The 20,614-nt window shown below is 48.7% G+C and overlaps 1 pseudogene; it reads right to left on the bottom strand.

Moving 5' to 3' along the window:
* Nucleotides 1–15,868: 15,868 nt before the first annotated feature.
* LOC125533202 lies at nt 15,869–17,240 on the bottom strand (annotated as a pseudogene).
* Nucleotides 17,241–20,614: the final 3,374 nt, after the last annotated feature.

Genomic DNA, 20,614 nt, shown 5'->3' with positions numbered 1-20,614 from the left:
TGTTCACCGATGATGACTAGTCCGTCTCACGTGATGATCGGACACGGCCTAGTTGACTCGGATCATGTTTCACTTAGATGACTAGAGGGATGTCTATCTGAGTGGGAGTTCATTAGATGAACTCAATTATCATGAACATAGTCTAAATTGTCTTTGCAAATATGTTGTAGATAAATAGCTCACATTGTAGCTCCCTATTTCAATACGTTCCTAGAGAAAGACCAAGTTGAAAGATATTGTAAGCACTGATGCGGACTAGGTCCATAGTCCGAGGAGTGTCCTCACTGCTACACAGAAGGCTTATGTCTTTGATGCACCGCTCGATGTGGAAACCCCTACAACGTCGTCTGTGGATGTTGTGAACACCTGACAGATACATCCTGATGACTACATGATAGTTTAGTGCACCATACTTTACGGCTTAGAATCGGGATTCCAATGACGTTTTGAACGCCATAGAACATATGAGATGTTCCAAGAGCTGAAATTGGGATTTCAGGCTCATGCCCGTGATTGAGAGGTGTGAGACCTCTGACAAGTTCTTGTGCCAACAAGATGGAGGAGAATAGCTCAGCTAGTGAGCATGTGCTCAGAATGTCTGGGTGCTACAATCACTTAAATCAAGTGGGAGTTAAACTTCCAGATAAGATAGTGATTGATAGAGTTCTCTAGCCACTATCACTAAGCTACTAGATCTTTGTGATGAACTATGACATGCAAGGGATGGAGTTGATCCTGGAGCTGTTCACGGTGCTTAAGACCGCAAAAGATGTAGAAATCAAGAAGAAGCGTCAAGTGTTGATGGTTTAACAAGACCACTGGTTTCAAGAAGGGCAAGGGCTAGAAGGAAAACTTCATGGATGGCAAACCAGTTGCCGCTCCAGTGAAGGAACCCAAGGTTGAACCCAAACCCGAGACTAAGTGCTTCTATTGTAAGGGGAACGGTCATTGGTAGCGGGATTACCCCAAATGCATGGTAGATAATAAGGCTGGCAACTTCAAAGTTTATACGTGTCATTAATGTGTACCTCACTAGTACTCCTGGTAGCACTTGGGTATTGGATACCGGTTCATTTACTATTATTGGTGACTTGAAGCAAAATCTACGGACTAAACGGAGACTGGCTAAGGGCGAGGTGACGATGTGTGTTGGAAGTGTTTCCAAAGTTGATGAGATCACCATCGCACGCTCCATCTGCCTTCGGGATTAGTATTGAACCTAGATAAATGTTATCAGGTGTCTACATTGAGCATGAATATGATTAGATCATGTTCATTGCAATACGGTCATTCATTTAAGTTAGAGAATAATGGTTATTCTGTTTACATGAATGATAGCTTTCATGGTCATGCACCCTATGTGAATGGTTCATTGAATCTCGGTCGTGGTAATACACATGTTCACGCCAAAAGATGTAGAGTTAATAATGATAGTACCACTTTCTCGTGGCACTGCGGCTTAGGTCATATTGGCGTAAGATGCATGAAGAAACTCCATGTCGATGGATGTTTGGAGTCACTTGATTTTGAATCGCTTGACACATGCGAGCCATGCCTCTTGGGCAGGATGACTAAGACCCCGCTTTCAGGTACAATGAAACGGGCAAGTGACTTGTTGGAAATCATACATGCTGATGCGTGTGATCCAATGAGAATTGAAGCGTGTGGTGGATATCGCTATTTTCTCATCTTCACTGACGATTTGAGTAGATATAGGTATATTTACTTAATGAAGCACAAGTCTGAAACGTTTGAAAAGTTCAAGCGATTTCAGAGTGAAGTTAAGAATCATCCTAACAAGAAGATCAAATTCCTACGATCTGATCAATGAGAATATCTGAGTTATGAGTTTGGCAAACATTTAAGACATTGTGGAATTGTTTCACAGTTGAAGCCACCTGGAACACCACTGGGTTATGGTGTGTCCGGACGTCGTAATCGAACCTTATGAGATATGGTGCGATCTATGATGTCTCTTATCAATCTACCGTTTTCATTTTGAGGTTATGCGTTAGAGACAGCTGCATTCACTTTAGATAGGACACCATCTAAGTCCGTTGAGACGGCGTCGTATGAACATTGGTTTGGCAAGAAACCAAAGTTGTCGTTTCTTAATGTTTGGGGCTGCGATGCTTAAGGCTTCAGCCGGAGAAGCTCGAACCCAAAGCGGACAAACACATCTTCATAGGATACCCAAAGGTGACAGTTGGGTACACCTTCTATCTCAGATCCGAGGGCAAATTGTTTGTCGCTAAGAACGGGTCCTTTCTTGAGAAGGAGTTTCTCTCGAAAGAATTGAGTGGGAGGAAGATAGAACTTGATGAGGTTGTCTAACCTTTACTTCAACCAGAGAGTGATGCAACACAGAAAGATGTTTTCTGTGGCGCCTACGTCTGTTGAATAGGAAGTTAATGATAGTGATCATGAAGCTTCGGATCAAGTTGCTATCGAACCTCGTAGGTCGACAAGGATATGTACTACTCCTAAGTGGTACGGTAATCATGTCTTAGATATCATGTTGTTAGACAACAATGAACCTACGAGCTATGGAGAAGCGATGGAGGGCCCGTATTCCGACAAATGGTTAGAAGCCATGAAATCCGAGATAGGATCCATGTATGGACTTTGGTGGACTTGCCCGTTGATCGACAAGCCATCGAGATAAATGGATCTTTAAGAAGAAGACGGACGTGGGCGGTAATGTTACCTTCTATGAAGCTCGACTTGTGGGAAAGAGTCTTTTCACAAGTTCAAGGAGTTGACTACGATGAGAATTTCTCACCCGTAGCGATGCTTAAGTCCGTCGGAATCATGTTAGCATTAGCTGTGTTTTTCGATTATGAAATCTGACAGATGGATGTCAAAACAAGTTTTCTTACCAGTTTTCGTAAGAAAAAGTTGTATGTGATACAATAAAAGGTTTTGTCAATCCTAAGAATGCTAAAAGGTATGCTGGCTCCAGCGATCCTTCTATGGACTAGAGCAAGCATCTCGAAATCGGAATATATGCTTTGATGGAGTGATCAAAGCTTTTAGGTTTATACAATGTTTGCTAGAAACTTGTATTTACAAGAAAGTGAGTGGGAGCACTACAACATTTCTGATAAGTATATGTGGATGACATATTGTTGATCCGAAATAATGTAGAATTTCTGGAAAGCATAAATGGTTGTTTGAAGAGTATTTTTTTCAAAGGAAGACCTGGATAAAGCTGCTTACATACTGGGCATCAAGATCTATAGAGATAGATCAGGACGCCTGATGATACTTTCAAAGAACGCACACCTTGACATGTTTTTGAAGGAGTTCAAAATAGATCAGTCAAAGAAGGGGTTCTTACCTGAGTAGTAAGGTGTGAAGTTGAGTAAGACTCAAAGATTGACCACGGCAGAAGAAAGAGGAAGGACGAAGGTCGTCCCCTATGCTCTTGTCATAGGCTCTATACGGTATGCCATGCTGAGTACCACACCTGATGTGTGCCTTGCCACATGTCTGGCAAGAGGGTACAAAGGTGATCTAGGAATGGATCACCAGATGGCGGTCAAAATTGTCCTTAGAGGAATAAGGAAATGTTTCTCGGTTATGGAGGTGATAAAGAGTTCGACATAAAGAGTTACGTCGATGCAAGCTTAACACATATCCGAATAGCTCTGAGTAGAGATACCGGATACGTATAATGGAGCAACAATTTGGAATAGCTCCAAGTGGAACGTGGTAGCATCATCTACGATATGACACAAAGTTTTGCGAAGTACATAGGGATCTGAATATGGCGAGACCCGTTGACTACAACCTCTCTCACAAGCATAACATGATCAAACCCAGAACTCTTTGAGTGTTTATCACATAGTGATGTGAACTAGGTCATTTGAGTCTAGTAGACTCTTGGATATTGGTCACATGGCGATGTGACTTGTGAGTGTTAATCACATGGCGATGTGAACTAGATTATTGACTCTAGTGCAAGTGGGAGACTGTTGGAAATATGCCGTAGAGGCAATAATAAATTGGTTATTATTATATTTCCTTGTTCATGATAATCGTTTATTATCCATGCTAGAATTGTATTGATAGGAAACTCAGATACATGTGTGGATACATAGACAACACCATGTCCCTAGTAAGCCTCTAGTTGACTAGCTCGTTGATCAATAGATGGTTACGGTTTCCTGACCATGGACATTGGATGCCGTTGATAACGGGATCACATCATTAGGAGAATGATGTGATGGACAAGACCCAATCCTAAGCCTAGCACAAAGATCGTGTAGTTCGTATGCTAAAGCTTTTCAAATGTCAAGTATCATTTCCTTAGACCATGAGATTGTGCAACTCCCGGATACCGTAGGAGTGCTTTGGGTGTGCCAAACGTCACAACGTAACTGGGTGGCTATAAAGGTACACTACAGGTATCTCCGAAAGTGTCTGTTGGGTTGGCACGAATCGAGACTGAGATTTGTCACTCCGTGTAACGGAGAGGTATCTCTGGGCCCACTCGGTAGGACATCATCATAATGTGCACAATGTGACCAAGGAGTTGATCACGGGATGATGTGTTACGGAACGAGTAAAGAGACTTGCCGGTAACGAGATTGAACAAGGTATTGGGATACCGACGATCGAATCTCGGGCAAGTATCGTACCGATAGACAAAGGGAATTGTATACGGGATTGATTGAATCCTTGACATCGTGGTTCATCCGATGAGATCATCGTGGAGCATGTGGGAGCCAACATGGGTATCCAGATCCCGCTGTTGGTTATTGACCGGAGAGTTGTCTCGGCCATGTCTGCATGACTCCCGAGCCCGTAGGGTCTACACACTTAAGGTTCGGTGACGCTAGAGTTGTTATGGGAAATAGTATGTGGTTACCGAAGGTAGTTCGGAGTCCCGGATGAGATTCCGGATGTCACGAGGAGTTCTGGAATGGTCCGGCGGTGAAGATCGATATATTGAACGAAGGGTATTGGAGTCCAGAAGTGTTCCGGGGGTACCAGGCTATGGCTAGCATGACCGAAAGGTGTTTCGGGAGCCCCGACAAGTGTTGGAGGGCCTCATGGGCCAAAGGGGAAGGGGAAAACCAGCCCTACCCCTCTCCCTCCTCGTCTCTTGCGGTGCTTGGCGAAGCCCTGCTGGAGTACCACGCTCCTCCACCACCACCATGCCGTCGTGCTGCTGCTGGACGGAGTCTTCCCCAACCTCTCCTTCTCCCCTTGCTGGATCAAGGTGTAGGAGACGTCACCGGGCTGTACGTGTGTTGAACGCGGAGGTGTCGTCCGTTCGGCGCTAGATCGGAATCAACCGCGATCTGAATCGCTGCGAGTACGACTCCTTCATCCGCGTTCTTGCAACGCTTCCGCTTAGCGATCTACAAGGGTATGTAGATGCACTCTCCTTTCCCTCGTTGCTAGATTACTCCATAGATTGATCTTGGTGATGCGTAGAAAATTTTAAATTCCTGCTACGATCCCCAACACTACCTCGCCCCCCATGCGGTACTACCGCAAGGCAAAAGTCCCAGCCAGGGGGAAGGGGAACTTCCGAGCCTACTTCCGCAAAAAACGGAAGTAGCAAAAACCCGACACAGTAGTACTGCCGAGGGGCGGTACTACTGTCTGACCGCATAGCGCGGTACTATCGCACACCGAAAGCGGTACTACCGCGGCAGGTGCGGATGTAAAAAATTACATCCGCTCCTACTACCGCGAAGGGGCGGCACTAGCCTGGTGGGCAGCGGTAGTGCGGCTCCAGGGGAGCGGTACTATCGCGCCACCGCGCGGTACTACCATGGATGCCTACGGTACTACCGTTGATCCAGGAGCAGTACTACCGCAACCACAACAGCAGCCAATCACAGGAGGCAGGAAAACGGAGGAAGCTCCAAGGAAGAAGGAGGGGATAAAAAGGAGACGTGTACGTGATGATTCCATCCAAACCTTTCCAACGCGGACCCCCTCTTAATAGTACGGCTTTCCTACGACTCAAATGCACCAAAAAGAAACATAGAAAAGACGCCGTCTTCGTCAATCTTCGAGGGGCACCCAATCGTCTTGTGCCTAGTAAAGAAGTGTCTGGAATACTCATAACACAATAAGTCTGCAAATGCATTGTCATCAATCATCAAAACACTTAGGGATAAATAGTCCTTACATAAGGGGACTGGAGGCGGCCGATGGAGTGACAGGCGAATGGCCAAAGTCGGCGGCAACGGGTGAATGCGCCCCAAGCTTCCGCAACGATCGTGGGGATTGTGGTGGTCATCTCAACCGGCTGGATCGGACATCAGGGTGGTGGCGGAGCTGAAGCAGCCAACAGAGTGGCGGCGGTGACGTCCAACAGCAGAAAACGGACAATCCGAGATGGGATGAGCTAGGTCAGCAGGAAATAGTTTCATTTTCAAGCAGGAACGACTGTTGATTATATTTTTGGTCGACCTCGAAACAGTTATATGCCACGCTTTATAGATAAAGCATAAACCGATTGCCACATATGACCAAAATATTGGACTCGGACATCAATTTTTTTGGTCAGGACCAAATTAAATTGATCAGGATCATCTACTGGTTTGCTGTTGAAGCAGTTTTTTGTCTCATTTTTTTAAAATGTCCTTTTGGCCAAAGGAAAATCACACCTCGAGACCGTCCACGTCAATTTCCACTACCAGATCAGTTGTTGCCTTGTTGGTGCAGTCCGACAGTGCTGCGATTACTATGAACGGACCATTAGAAAAGGACCAACCCATGGCCCAGGACCAATATGCAAGCCAAAAACCGGACGCTTCGTAGAAGAACGGGGCGAGAAATTTGTGATAATGAAAAGGAGTCTTGTTTCCTCGTTGGCGGAGAAAGCGCCAATGCAATTCTCTAGGCGACGAAGGGATTGTTCAGCAGCCAGCCAGGGCCAGCAATCGAGTGGATTTGCAGAAACTGCTGCACTGGATTGTTTGGATTATGGGGTTAGAGCTAGTTTGGGTTAGTTTGAGGTTCAAATAACTCAAAAGTATCCAAACAGGAAGGGTTAGAGTGGGTTAGTTCCATCTAACCCAACTATCTCGATGGAGAGGTACTTATTTGGGTTAGAGTGGGTTAGAAAATAACTCTAACTCTAACTGTGTTAGAGTATTCAAACAGGGCCACTGCAGTGAATATACTGCACACTATACTCCTAGCTTCATGTACCCAGGAGGAGAAAAGACTGCGGAGAACTGTTGCGGTGTTGCATTGCATGCACTCGATGAGTCCAAGTCCATGTTTCACACTTTCTACGGCTTTTTTTTTTCTTGGGGTTCGTTCGCTGTGTGCTACTCCTAGCTTCACCTAGCCAGACATAGCTAGGCTTCTTCTTCCTCCGGGTCCAAGTTACCAACAGTGCTGCTGGGGCGAGTCAAAACCGCAATCATTTGGGGCTGCACAATCAAGGCCGGCCGGTCAGTCGTTGTAGGATAGGAAGGTTTCTTTCCAAGTTTCCATCAGCTTTTGAATTTCAGGTGCACCTTCCGAGCCGGTTCAACCCGGTCGGCGGTTCTCTTTATCGGGCAGATGGATTGATGATTGATTGATTAAGCTATTGTTATCTGCTGGTGTATTTGCCACGTGAGAGGTCCCTGCAGTGACATGGTGGACAATGCAATGCAAAACTAGTACTCCGTATAATAGTACATAGTACACCCGATCAATTTGATCTCGTACGTGAAGGTTCAGAGACACACGATCGTGCTGCGGTGCTGGCGTTGGTCTCGTGCCGTCCCTGTCGTGGTCTGTAGGACGGCTAGGTACACATAGCTGATTGCCGTTGCACAACGTATACGGCAGGGAGCAGCACCCTACTGTTTGGCCAACTCTCTAGTGTGTGACCCATTTCTACCCCAAATCCTCCGTTTGTGTCCGTTTGGGGTAAAACGGACAAACCGAACGACCCAACGCATGGGAGTATACGGACGTTTCGTCCGGTCTGTGTCCGCTTTTGCCCCATTTCTAGACCAAAGTTGCTCTCGGTTTGAGGCTAAAGCGGACGTCTTCGCGTCCTTGTCGTCCGTCTGTGTCCGCCTCGACCCCACCTATCACTCTCTTTTTTTCTATACCTGGCCCATCATACGGACAAAATCTGAACAAATTGGATATAGATTTAGGGTAGCAGCGTTGGGTGCAGCGAGTTTGTGCGGCCCCTGTCCGCCGTTTGTTCTCTTTATTTCTACTTCATACGGACAAAATTCGGATAAAATAAGTATAGATTTAGGGTCGTACGGTGGAGTTGGCCTTAGTAGTAGTTGTGACCAAGTGCACGACCAAGGCAGACACGTACGACGGACCGGCGTCTAACGGATCACTTCATACACTGCGTTGCTATAGTGTTTTTCTGTGCGTTGCTATAGTGTTAACTTGGCGAGGAAGGGATTGTTCACCAGCTAGCTTGGTTCAGGCAGGATGGCGTTGATGGGAGTACATACTGGCAGTGGCAGTGAATATTCAGAGGCAGTATGATCTTCGGACTGCTTCTGGCCGTGCCGTCCCTGTCATGGTCAGTACGAACGACGGGTACAGATATTGTGACTGATGACACCGGTACCTGCCTCCCACTCTGTAGCGTGCGAGCCATGACCAATTGCACGACCGATGGCCACGCACGACGCACGTACCACGGATAAAATGTCTGATGGATCGTTTCATGCAACAGCTGGTGGCGAGCAGTGAACTGAAGGGCTCACGCCGTGCATGGTCTGTCATGACACGCAGTGAAATTCACAAACGCAAAGCGTTAGGTGTAAAAACTAGCAAGGGCATCTCCAACGCGGCTCACCTAATCCTTCCTGTGTGTCCGCTCCGGACATTTTTAGGCCTTCACCGTAGACTTCTACTCTTTCCATTCGGAAATAGTTGTCTTAGAAATGATTGTATCTAAAACTAAAACAAGTTCAGATACAACCATTTCTAGGACAAGTATTTCCAAACAGAAGAAGTACTTTGGAAGTATGAAATCCTCTTTGCCTGACCCCTGTCTGGGTCTCATCCTCGTCTCACCCCAAAACCCCGTATGATATGTGTCAGAAGCCTCGACTCATCAGCGCACTTATTCTGGGACTGCTCGTTTTCAAGAGCAATCTGGGCCAATGTGGCTACCTGGCACGGCTGCAACTCCATGGCCGGACAGTTTGCCAATCAGGGCAACTCCATGATGATCGCCAACGACATTATCAGGACAGCACAGCGGGAGCATAGGGCAGGCGTGCGCTCTTTGATCATCCTGGTGTCATGGAAAATTTAGATGGAGAGGAACAACTGTATTTCCCGTCTGAAGATCCCTTGCTGCGCAGAAGTCACCGCAGCTATCAGAAGAAGCATGGAGCTTTGGCGCCTAGCGGGGGACAAAGGCTTTAGAGATCCCATTTGGGAACCTAATAGCGAGATAAAACCCATGCTGATGAATGTTTCTGTTTCCTCTATTTCCATGATCACTTGATCAGAACATTGTTTTTTCATATGCGTCCTTCCAAGTCAGAATTGCCTCAACAAAAATGGATGGAATCGAATCTGGAAGTAATCTTAACTTCACTTTTCGCCGGAGATTTCATGATGGTAGTTTTTGGAAACTTCAATTGATTAATGAGGTCAAGTCACTCTATAATTTGAGTGGCGTGTGGAGGGAGCGGGGCGTCTTACCCGCTGAAATCCATGCCATGGTGTCATGTATACACGAAGGTTATTCTTCATTTCATCCCAAATTGGTATGCAAAGCCTATAAATATGGTGGGGAAGGTATGACTATGCAGGAACATTTCACTCTTGAAAGGCAAGATGAGCTAGGGTAATGTTGTGCCGGGCGCCCACTCAGTGAAAGCTACAATATCTGGATCTTAAAAAAACATATGAAGTCCGCGTTCTCTCACAATCCAGCCTTCCTCCCACGGACGTCGTCCATGCCTTGTTGGACCTCCGCCGATCCAACTATACTCCTCTGGATCCAGTCGTCACTCAGGTGCCCTTCAGATGTCGACAAGGCCTTGGCGGACATCCACCGGTCCACCCAACCACCACCCCACTTAGGCATATGCCCCACCATACTCCTCCGGATCGAGTCGTCACCCAGGTACCCTTCGGATACCGGCCAAGCCTTGTTTGGACAACTCCAACGCACGACCCCGAATGGACGTCCGTTTCGTCCGTTTAGGGGTGGCAATGGGACCGTGTCCTGCTGGATTTGTGGATGCGCCGGTCGTGCGCCAACGCACGGCCGCATCTCGGCCGCATTTAGACCTCTGCTGATTCACCCAATTGCCTCTCCGCTTAGGCCACACCATGCTCATGTGGATTCAGTCGACACTTAGGTACCCTCCACCCCTGCTAAGGTCGTCCATAGCAGACACCGTGCCTAATACGTGTGCGGTCAAATGCCATATTGCAATTTTTATACTTGCTCATTATCTGTTTTAAGGCAATTATGATTGATTCGGACGAGAAGTACTTCTACGCCTTCATGGGTTCGTCTTCGTCGGATGCATGGTACCGTTGCATGGTGTCCGCTCTGTTTTGGGACTTTAGAAAAAAAACAAAGAGGTCTTGTTGAGAGATGGCGTAGGATACGTTCGCCTGGCCGGATGTCCACATACACGTTTGAACTGTTTGTGGACATTTTGAGGCACCGGTTTGATAAATGCCGTTGGAGATGCCCTAATGTAGTGGAGGTAACCTGTCCTAGCATGAACAATGATGCCAACTGCCGAGTGGAGCTCTATGTGTCCCAGAAGCTCAATGACAACAGACGTCTGGCCAAGCACTCATTGTGCAGAGAGGGACAATACCGTAATCCATTGATCGGAGAAGATCATTTTGTTTTTTGTCAAGAAAAAGGTAGTATATCCACTGGGTCCAGCTAAAACACTAGATCTCCTAAAACAGTAAGGAAATGTTGCTTGATTGATTAATGAATGAACTATTAGGTCGGACGCTTTTTTTTTGAGGGTCAGGTCGGATGCTTTCACACAGCGTGCATGCATGCATGCATGTGGCACGTTTCGTGTGGTGCAAACGTACCTGAAAGGCAAAAAAGGAGAGCAGCCACTGGACTGGAGGTAGGTGCATGGTAGGCATGGACGCACGGAGGCAGGGAAATGCAAATGCAACAGAAATGGCGGCCTTCAGGTGCGTGCGTGAGAGAATTAATTAGCACGCGCTCATTACCTGAGGGGCTGAGACTCTGCCTGTCAGCAGACTGTTTAACAAGCAATGTCAATGGAAGTGGCGGCCTTCAGGGTGAGTGCGCGATACTACATATAGTAAGTCTGACTGTGTGAGATTAACAGGTCGGCCGGGCGTACATCCAAAGCTGAAACTGTATGGAGTTGTTTGGTTCTATGACTAGCATTATCATACTTTGTCACAAATTTTTGCCAAACTTACCTAAGGTTAGTTTATCAAAATGAGAGTCACAAGTCGGGAAGCCTAAGGGAATCTTGCCATATTTTATGTGTGTATGTCATGTGAGGCCCAAGTGTGGCTTGAACCAAACACTCACCTAAGTTGGTCAAACTTGCCTAACCTTAAATGTGGCAATCTTTGGCAAAGTTAGTCATAAACCAAACAGCCCCTGTATATGGTGAGAAGCTACATAACTGAAACTGTTTATTTACACACTCTGGACTGTACCTGAAAGGTCAGATCGAATGAACGAGGCGACCGGCCGCTGCTGGAATGGCGATGCGGTGTGTCGTCGTCGACGTAGCTAGCTAGCTAGGTTGGGCAAGCATGGGAGGGGAGGGGACACGATGGAACCAAGCATTGCTAGCGTACGTAGCCATTGCTTCGCGCCTTCGCTACAGCTTCTTTCAGGTACAGTACTGAGTGCTTTTCATTTTTCTGGGGTTCGCTGTGTGCTTCACCTAGCCAGCCAGCTAGTAGGCTTCTTCTTCCAGTCCCACTTACAGACAGACCTGCTGTTGCTGTTGTATTTTCTCTTTGTTTTCCTTGTTTTCCTAGGTTGTGCTTTTTTCTGTATAGCTCCTTTTCTCTTGCAAAGACCTTTTGTATCATTTATTTGAAAATCAATAAAAATACGCAGCAAAGTCCTGCTGTTTCCCTCCAAAAAAAAAAAACTTACAGACAGACCGTGCTGCTGAGCCGAGTCAAAACCGCCATGCATCGTCTTCTTTTCATCAGCTTTCTGAATTTCAGGTGCAGCGCCCGAGGTAACCAATTCAATCCGGCCGGTTCTCTTTATCGGGTACACAGATTGATGTTTGATTAAGCTGTTACTACCTGCTGACTGCCGGTGACATGGTCATGGTGGACACATCGGCGTCTGCAGCACGCGTGTAGCGGACTAGCAGCGGCCTGTTTCTTCTGTCTCGTACCTGAAGTTTCAGAGACACGATCAGATCAATTTCATAGGAAGGTTACTTTCCACCAGCTTTTGAATTTCAGGTGCACCTTCTCCGAGCCGGTTCTCTTTCTCGGGCAGATCGATTGATGATTGATTGATTAAGCCCTCCTCTTTGGAAGAACTGCTATCAGAGGGAGGAGGACATTGTAAAACTCTAACTCCGTTCTGATTTAATGGTCCTTTTTGTATTTTGTGTAAAAAATTAGTCATAGATTCAACTGACAGAATTGTTAAAGCTCTTCATAAAAAATTGTATCGTTGGATTTGTATTTGAACATAGTTTTCAATGATACTATTTTTTATGACCTGTATTAATATTTCGTTAATTAAATTTATGGTTAAAATTTGACAAAAAATACTAAAAGCAATAATAAACTGTAGGGGTAGTAATACACCTGTTTTTTTAGACACACGATCAATTCAATTCGACAGTACTATTTTTGTTACAGTAGGTGCCGTCCCTGGCGTGGTCGGTGGGACGGCTGGGTACATTGCCGTTGCAGAACGTATACGGTAGGGAGCAGCAACAAACACATTAGTAGGAACTCTCGCCCTGTCGTGTACGAGTCGTGCCCAAGTGCGGCTAAATTTCGTGTTTTGACCCTTTTTGCATAGAAATTCAGGATCTAATCCCTGTTGGAAAGAATTTCGGGATCTAACTTGTTCGCTATCGTCAGGGGTTCTAGTGGTAGGGTTAGACATCCTACCGTCAGGGCACCTGGCGGCAGGGTGCGACGGAGGGGAACGGCAACCGTTTACCCGACCTGACGTGGATAAGTACCCTACCGCTAGGGGCCCTGGCGGTAGCCTGTCTAACCCTACCGCCAGAACCCCTGGCGGTAGGTGGTTGCTGGGTTTTTGTCTCGGAAAGTTTCTGTAACGAAATATCGAAGTGCCCTGGCGGTAGGTTGTGTGACCTTACCGTCAGGGTCCGTGGCGGGAGGGTCATGTGTTTTATGAGTTTCAAGTTTAATTGATTGCTTCTTTTTAAAATCAATATCTTGTACCATGAAAGTATATACTCATTTCTTTTACCATGGAAGTATACTCATATTGACAAGAACAAATGGCATGAAGTTAACTTAATGTTCAAACTGAATAGATAATGAAGAAATGGCATTACAAGAGGCACATAGTTTCATTATTCATCGAGAACATAATTGAAAGACACAAGACAAACTAATAGGACGATTTGCTGATAAGTTCGAAGAGCGGGCAGACATCATCATCTTCAGGGCTCCTCTTATGTTAGCCTGGGCCGTGGAGACAGAAACGGCAGCGGATCTACCGGTTCAGGCGGAGGCGGAACGCTGGTCGGCGTCCGACCGTTCAAGCACTCCCACCTTGCCCTGCCCGCTGGAGTTTTCACCTCCGCCCTTGCCCAGTCGATGATATCGAACGCAGATGCACTTGTGGGAGGCATCCTGGCTCTTTCCTCCGCATTGCTCTCGAAGTAGATTCTCCGGCCCAAATTGCTCAGGAGATAGTTGGCGTAATTCTGCGCAACTTCAATGCACGCTTCCCGACGGACACGGTAGATACTTGGATTTGCCTTCATCTTTGCCTTCACTTCCTTTCACTCCTTCATGCTCTGCGACCAAGCCATGACATCGTCAAGGATCTGCTCTGCCCCTCTCGTGCCACCGCTTTGCCCTCGTGGCCTCTAGGACCTCGTCTGAGACAGATCCCACCGGTTGTAGCAGTTCGGGGAAGGTCTCGTACATGTACGTGAGCGGCATCTCTGACGGAATGTGCTGGAGAGGAGTGGGAGGAGCAGGCGGTGATGGAGTCGGCGGTGCTTGCTCCAAGCTTTCGTACCTAAACATATAGATTCATCACACAGAGGTTAATCACCTTGAAAAAAAAAATCTAAACCTAGGGTTCATCATGTGGTCAAATGCATCATACCATATCATATTTCTCCAACCACATCCAACATGCATCATATCTCCAATATTCATCATATCATAAATTTATTTAACACAAAAAATTATGAACTAGGTTCATCTTGAGGGTTCAACATTTGTTCTCCAACTATATCCACTATTTGCATCATAGCATATCAACATGCATCATCATATCACAATAAATTCCTCCAACATGCATCATACCAAAAAAATCCTCCAAAAATAATATGAACTAGGGTTCATCTTCACATAAACATACCAACTAGTGACTAGAGTTCATATCTAACACAATATAACATCTAGAATCAACCTAAATCGATCCTAGGGTTCAAAATAATTAAATCTAGTGCAAAAAGGGGAGTGATTTGAATCAAATAATGCGACGAATCGGAAGCTATTTGACTAAAACTAATTGAAGGGGTCGAAGGAGCTTACTTTGCTTTCTTCGGGGCCATTTCGATCCGCAAAAACGGTGAACAAACGACGAAGATCAGAGAAGGGAGTGGAGGAGATGAGAGAGGGGGCGAGAGGAAGAACTCCTCTGTTCTTGGGGCAGCTGGTTGGGGGGAGAGGGGGAGGGGTGGGGCGGCCCACGGCTTATAACTGCCCTAAACCCTACCGCCAGGCGGTAGGGTCGGACAGCCTACCGCCAGGACCAGCGGCGGTAGGGTGGGACGGAGACCGTTAACGCTGCTGACGTGGATAAGTATCCTACCGCCGCAGGTTCCGGCAGTAGGCTGTCTAACCCTACCGCCAGAACCCCTGGCGATAGAAAAATAGGTCAGATCCCGAAATTCTATTCAACAGGGATCAAATCCCGAATTTCTATGGGAAAAGAGTCAAAACGCGAAATTTGGTCCCCAAGTGCACGACCGAGCAGGCAGGTACCACGGACCAGCGTCTGACGGATCACTTCGGACACTGTTTGGATCAGACAGGATAGGCACATTAGCAGTGAATATTCAGTGACAAGATGACAGTACTGGCACTTTTGGACTGCTGCTGGCCGTGCCGTCCCTGTCGCCGTCGGCACGAGCGACATTTGGCCGATGACACTAGTGCCTACCTCCCACACTGTAGCGTACGAGCCATGACCAAATGCACGACCAATGGGTACGCACATACCACAGGTGAAATGTCTGATGGATCATCTCACACAAAAGCTAGCGGCGAACAGTGGACTCCAGGGCGCACGCCGTGCTTGGTCATGGCACGCAGCGAAATTTCCATATGTTCGGTTTGGACGTTTAAGGCCTTCAACAAGGACGTCTATTTTAGGTCGGGTTAGAGCAACTTCAACGGGTCGACCTAAATTGATAGCGATTTCGTTCGCTTTTTGTTCATTTGGATCGGCCGCACGCCCGGCGTCCGCCCTGTTTTTCATATGAGTCGGCAGCGCGCCCAACGCGCCGACCCATATGTGCAGGCGTGGCCGGCTGGCCGTCCAATTTTGCATTGCATTCTCACGTATGATGAAATGAAAATTTAACAAACAAAATAGTCTGCCCAAATAAATAGTATAGTTTACAAGCCAAATAAAAATAAAAATGTTTCACATAGTTTTGCAAAACGAATAAAAAAGATACATCTATTGATTGCCAACATGAGTCCACGTATACTCAACCAAATCATTTTGCAGTTGCACGTGAGTTTTCCAATCACGCATGTCTTCATGAAACTGAGTGAACTGCTCAAATGTTGCCGCTACTCCATGCTCAGGCACAACATTCTCACCCTGAAACTGAAAGTCTTGATCATACAGACGTTCCGGACGCTCGTCTTCTACGATCATGTTGTGCATGATCACACAAGCAGTCATCACCTTCCATAGTTTTCTGCGTGCTCCAAGTATTAGCAGGATACCGAACGATGCCCCATCGAGATTGCAAAACACCAAAGGCACGCTCGACATCCTTCCTAGCACTCTCTTGCTCTTGGGCAAATCTTTTCCTTTTCTCTCCGACAGGGTTGGGTATTGTCTTGACAATAGTGGTCCACTGAGGATAGATACCGTCACCCAGATAATACCCTTTGTCGTAGGTGTGGCCGTTGACAGTAAAGTTCACCGGTGGGCTGTTGCCTTCGGCAAGACTAGCAAACACTGGCGAGCGTTGAAGCACGTTGATATCATTGTGTGATCCAGCCATGCCAAAAAAAGAGTGCCAGATCCAGAGATCTTGAGACGCCACGGCCTCTAGTATGACAGTGCAAGCCCTGACATGTCCCTTATACTGCCCTTGCCAAGCAGAAGGGCAGTTCTTCCACTCCCAGTGCATGCAGTCTATACTGCCAAGCATCCCCGGGAAGCCCCTGCTAGCATTCATCGCCAACAAACGGGCTGTATCTTCAGCTGCCGGCTCTCTCAAGTACTCAGGGCCAAACACAGCAATCACAGCCTTGCAAAACTTATACAGGGACTCTAGGCATGTAGACTCGATCATACGGACGTACTCGTCAATGAGATCACCGGGCACTCCGTATGCAAGCATTCGGATGGCGGCAGTGCATTTCTGATAAGAGGAGAAACCAATCTTGCCGACGACATCCTCTTTGCACTCGAAGTAGTCATCATAGCCGACCACTCCCTCTCTAATACGGTTGAAAACATGTCTACTCATACGGAACCGGCGGCGGAATTTGTGATGTTTGAACAACGGGTTTGTTGTATCAAAGTAGTCCTTCCAGAGAAGGAAATGCCCGCTCTCCCGGTTACGATTCAACGCCGGAAGGTGGCCCGGAATGGAGCCACGGAATAACCGGCCGCTGGTTGTTGAGGTGGTGATGGACCAACACAGCAGCCAATATCTCCTCCTCGTCGTCGGACGAATCGTCGGAGTCGCAAAGGAAATTGTGGAAAAAGAACTCGTCGGCGGAGTCCATTTTCGTACCTTGGCAAACTGTCGAACAGTTTGCGGGCGTCGAAGAAGGAGACGGCCGGCGAGGGGAGACGCGGCGCCCATAGACCAGCTAGCTGCCCGGCCGGCGTCCGACGAGGGTAACGGTGTCCGACGAGCGTGTCGGTCGTCTGTGGCTGGGGCGGCGAGACGGCTGGGCGTGGGGGAAATAGCGGCGGGGAACCAGCTTGCTCCCCGGCGTCCAAACGGCGGCGGCGGGCGACTGGGGGCAGGGGCGGCGTTGCTGGGCGGATGTGGAGGCGGCGGCAGCTGGAAGAGTCGCCGGCAAAATGGGCGGCGGCATCGGTGACGGAGGAGCCGGAGGCGAGGGTTGCTTGTTGCCTGGGGGGAGGGAAGGCCAATGTGCGAGCGGGCCCGGGGACAGAAGTAGGCGAGCAAACGCGTGTCCGTTGCGTGTCCACGCCGACGCAAATCAGAATAGAAAATGGGCCGGGAATGGGTCGCCCGTGGACGAAAAACGGACGTGCGTCCGTTTGGGTCGGCGCGTTGGGCCGTCACTTTTGTCCGCGCCGACCCAAACGGATGCGGGCGAACGAAATGGGTCACCTCATTGGAGTTGCTCTTAGTCTGGACGGCTGAAATTCTCTCCCCCAGTGCTAGATTAGGGGAGCTCCGAGGGAGTTTAGACGTCCGCCACGTGGGACTCCGGCACCTCTGGCCTACCAAAAACCCTATCCCGAGTCTATGTTTTTCACAATTCAGCCCTGCTCCTCTACTCTATATCTACACTCCCAGAGACTAGCACCATCGTCATACCCTTCTGAAGCCGGCTAGGCATTGCTGGAGGTCAGCCGATCAACATAGCCGCCTCCCGACTTAGACATACGCCGTCATACTCCTACGGATTCAGTCGCCGTTCAGGTTCCCTCCATCCCTGCTGACGCCGTCCATGGCGGACACCGTACCCGACAAGTTGCCGGCCAAATGCCATAGTGTAATTTTTAGATGTTCTTGTTATTTACTTTGAAGCAAATACGATGAATTCGGGCAAGAAGTACTTCTACGCCTTGACGGATTCATCTTTGTTGGATGGTGCCCGCCATGTCTTGTGACTATTGACAGAAATGAAAGAGCGTTGGATGGCGTTCGAACAGCCGGATGTCCACGTGCACGTTTGAATGTGTCCGCAGACATTTGGAGGCGTCTGCTTGTTAAATTTTTTTTTAGAAAAAAAGAATGACCCCCGGCCTCTATATCTGGGCGATGCATACGGCCACTTTATTAATTATTATCACAAAACTTTACAAAGCCATACAACAGCAAAACTAAAGCCACCGTCTAAGCAACAACTGTCGCTACACCTATCCAATTGATGAATGGGCGCAGATAGTCTGGGCCTAATACCAAACAGACATCGCAGCCAAACCTAAACATCTAAAACCTGAGGTCCCAACCAGGACGCCTGCCGGGTATGGGGCACCTACCAGTCCGACGCACTCCTCAACCAGGACGCCTGCTGGGTATAAGGCCGCCGCAGCCACCTGCCACAAATCCATCTTCAGAGCTGTACTGTTGCATGCACCGTGCCAGGTCTCTCTGCCATCGACGCCACCACGACGCCCGGCAGCGCCGTCCTCCTGCGCGAGTCCATCCTCCCACAGCGAACTCCGAATCTGCACCGCGCCACGCCGGCAAGATCCGTCGCCATCAGTGTGTAGGATGAAGCACCGCTCCACCAAAGAATCCGCCCTCTGGTCCCTCGATCACGTGTGTACCTCCAAAAATGACGCCCCCAAGGGAGAAACGACACCAGAGCGCCGCCGTCATCCGATCATCCAATCTAGGGTTTCCCCCGGAGGTAGCAGAGAGTGGCCTTGAACTTCTCCATGACGATGCCTTCAAGAAGGGAACGACGCAGATAGCGCCGCCACCGCCGGCCTTAGCAGAAGCCGAAGGAAAGTTTTCACCCAGATCAGTTCGAAGGAATCCAACTCTTGTGCACGGGCCGCCGTCACCACCAGCACCACCAGGCAGACCCTGGAGTACCGGCAGATCAGCGAGCCACTGGCACCACCGCATCCAGATCGCCGGCCACGCCGGGCCGCCGCCATCCCCCGCGCCGTCCGGGTCAGAGACGAAGCTGCCGACCGCGCACAGGGACCGCCGCCGCCTGCACACGCCGGAGCGCCGTCGAGATCCCAACGCCCGCCACCGCTTGTCGACGCCAACCGCCGCCCGAGCACTGGCGCCACCGTGGAGCCATCAGATAGGGGAGGGAGACGCCGTGCGCCGACCACCCTCGCGGACCCTGCCGCACGCCCGAGCGTCGGCGCCACCGCGGCGCCATCAGATCGGGAGGAGGAGGAGCCCGCGCCTCGCCGCCCCACGTAGACCACGCAGCCGCCATCACCGTAACGCCACCAAAGGGGAACCCCACAGATCCGCCGGCGACCCGACCTGCCGCCGAGCCGAGCGCCGCCGCGAGGGCCAGCCGTCCCGCGCCTCCCAGGAGCCTCGCGAGGAGGGAGGGAGCCCCGCCGCCGCCGACGCACGCGCGGGCTTTGCCCGGCGGCGAGGGAGAAGGAAGGCGAAGGAAGGGAGCGGCGGCGGCGATCGATGCATACGGCCATTTTACTATGAGTACCAAGATAAACATGGTCCTCAGAATTTTTTAAATGAGTATCAAGATATTTTTTGGTGAGTGGTTTCACCACAGACCAAACTTGATCCTCAATAAATGGGAGAAAACCCCTGTGCATCATCTGTCAATTTTAGAAATTGAACTCGGGTCGTTAGTCTGCACAACCGCATGCCAAACCACTGAATCAAGGCTCTCTTTGCAGATGTCCGCTTGTTAGATGCAGATGTAGTGGATGTGACCTAGCACGAACAATGATATGCCAACTGCCAGTGCAGTTCCATGTGTCCCTTGAATCTCAGTGAGGGTCGAGTTGGGATATAAAATGGCAACAGACGTCTGGCCGAGCACTCATTATATATAGAGAAGGACAATATCTTAAAGCCATTGATCGGAGAAGATCACTTTGTTTTTTGTCAAGAAAAAGGTAGTATATCCACTGGGTCCAGCTGAAACAGTAGATCTCCTAAAACAGTGAGGATAGGTCGGACGCTTTCACGCCGCGTGCATGCATGCATGCATGTGGCACGTTTCTTGTGGTGACCTGAAAGGCAAAAAAGGAGAGCAGCCACTGGACTGGAGGTAGGTGCATGGTAGGCATGGACGCACGGAGGAAATACAATGACAATGGAAATGGCGGCCTTTAGGGTACCTTCGGTGAGAGAATTAATTAGCAGGTCGACCAGAAGTACGTCTAGAGCGCACTCATTACGTGAGACTCTGGCTGACGGCCGACGGTTTTAGCTAGCTATAATCTATAGTCGATCGTCTCAGGCCACCAGTTGAGAGGAAGAAATGGGTACGCTGTCCAGTCTCATATTCAGCAGCTGTACATTCTGAG

Source organism: Triticum urartu, chromosome 1 (assembly GCF_003073215.2).
Source record: "Triticum urartu cultivar G1812 chromosome 1, Tu2.1, whole genome shotgun sequence".
NCBI lineage: Eukaryota > Viridiplantae > Streptophyta > Magnoliopsida > Poales > Poaceae > Triticum > Triticum urartu.
This window is presented reverse-complemented; position numbering and strand designations above follow the sequence as displayed.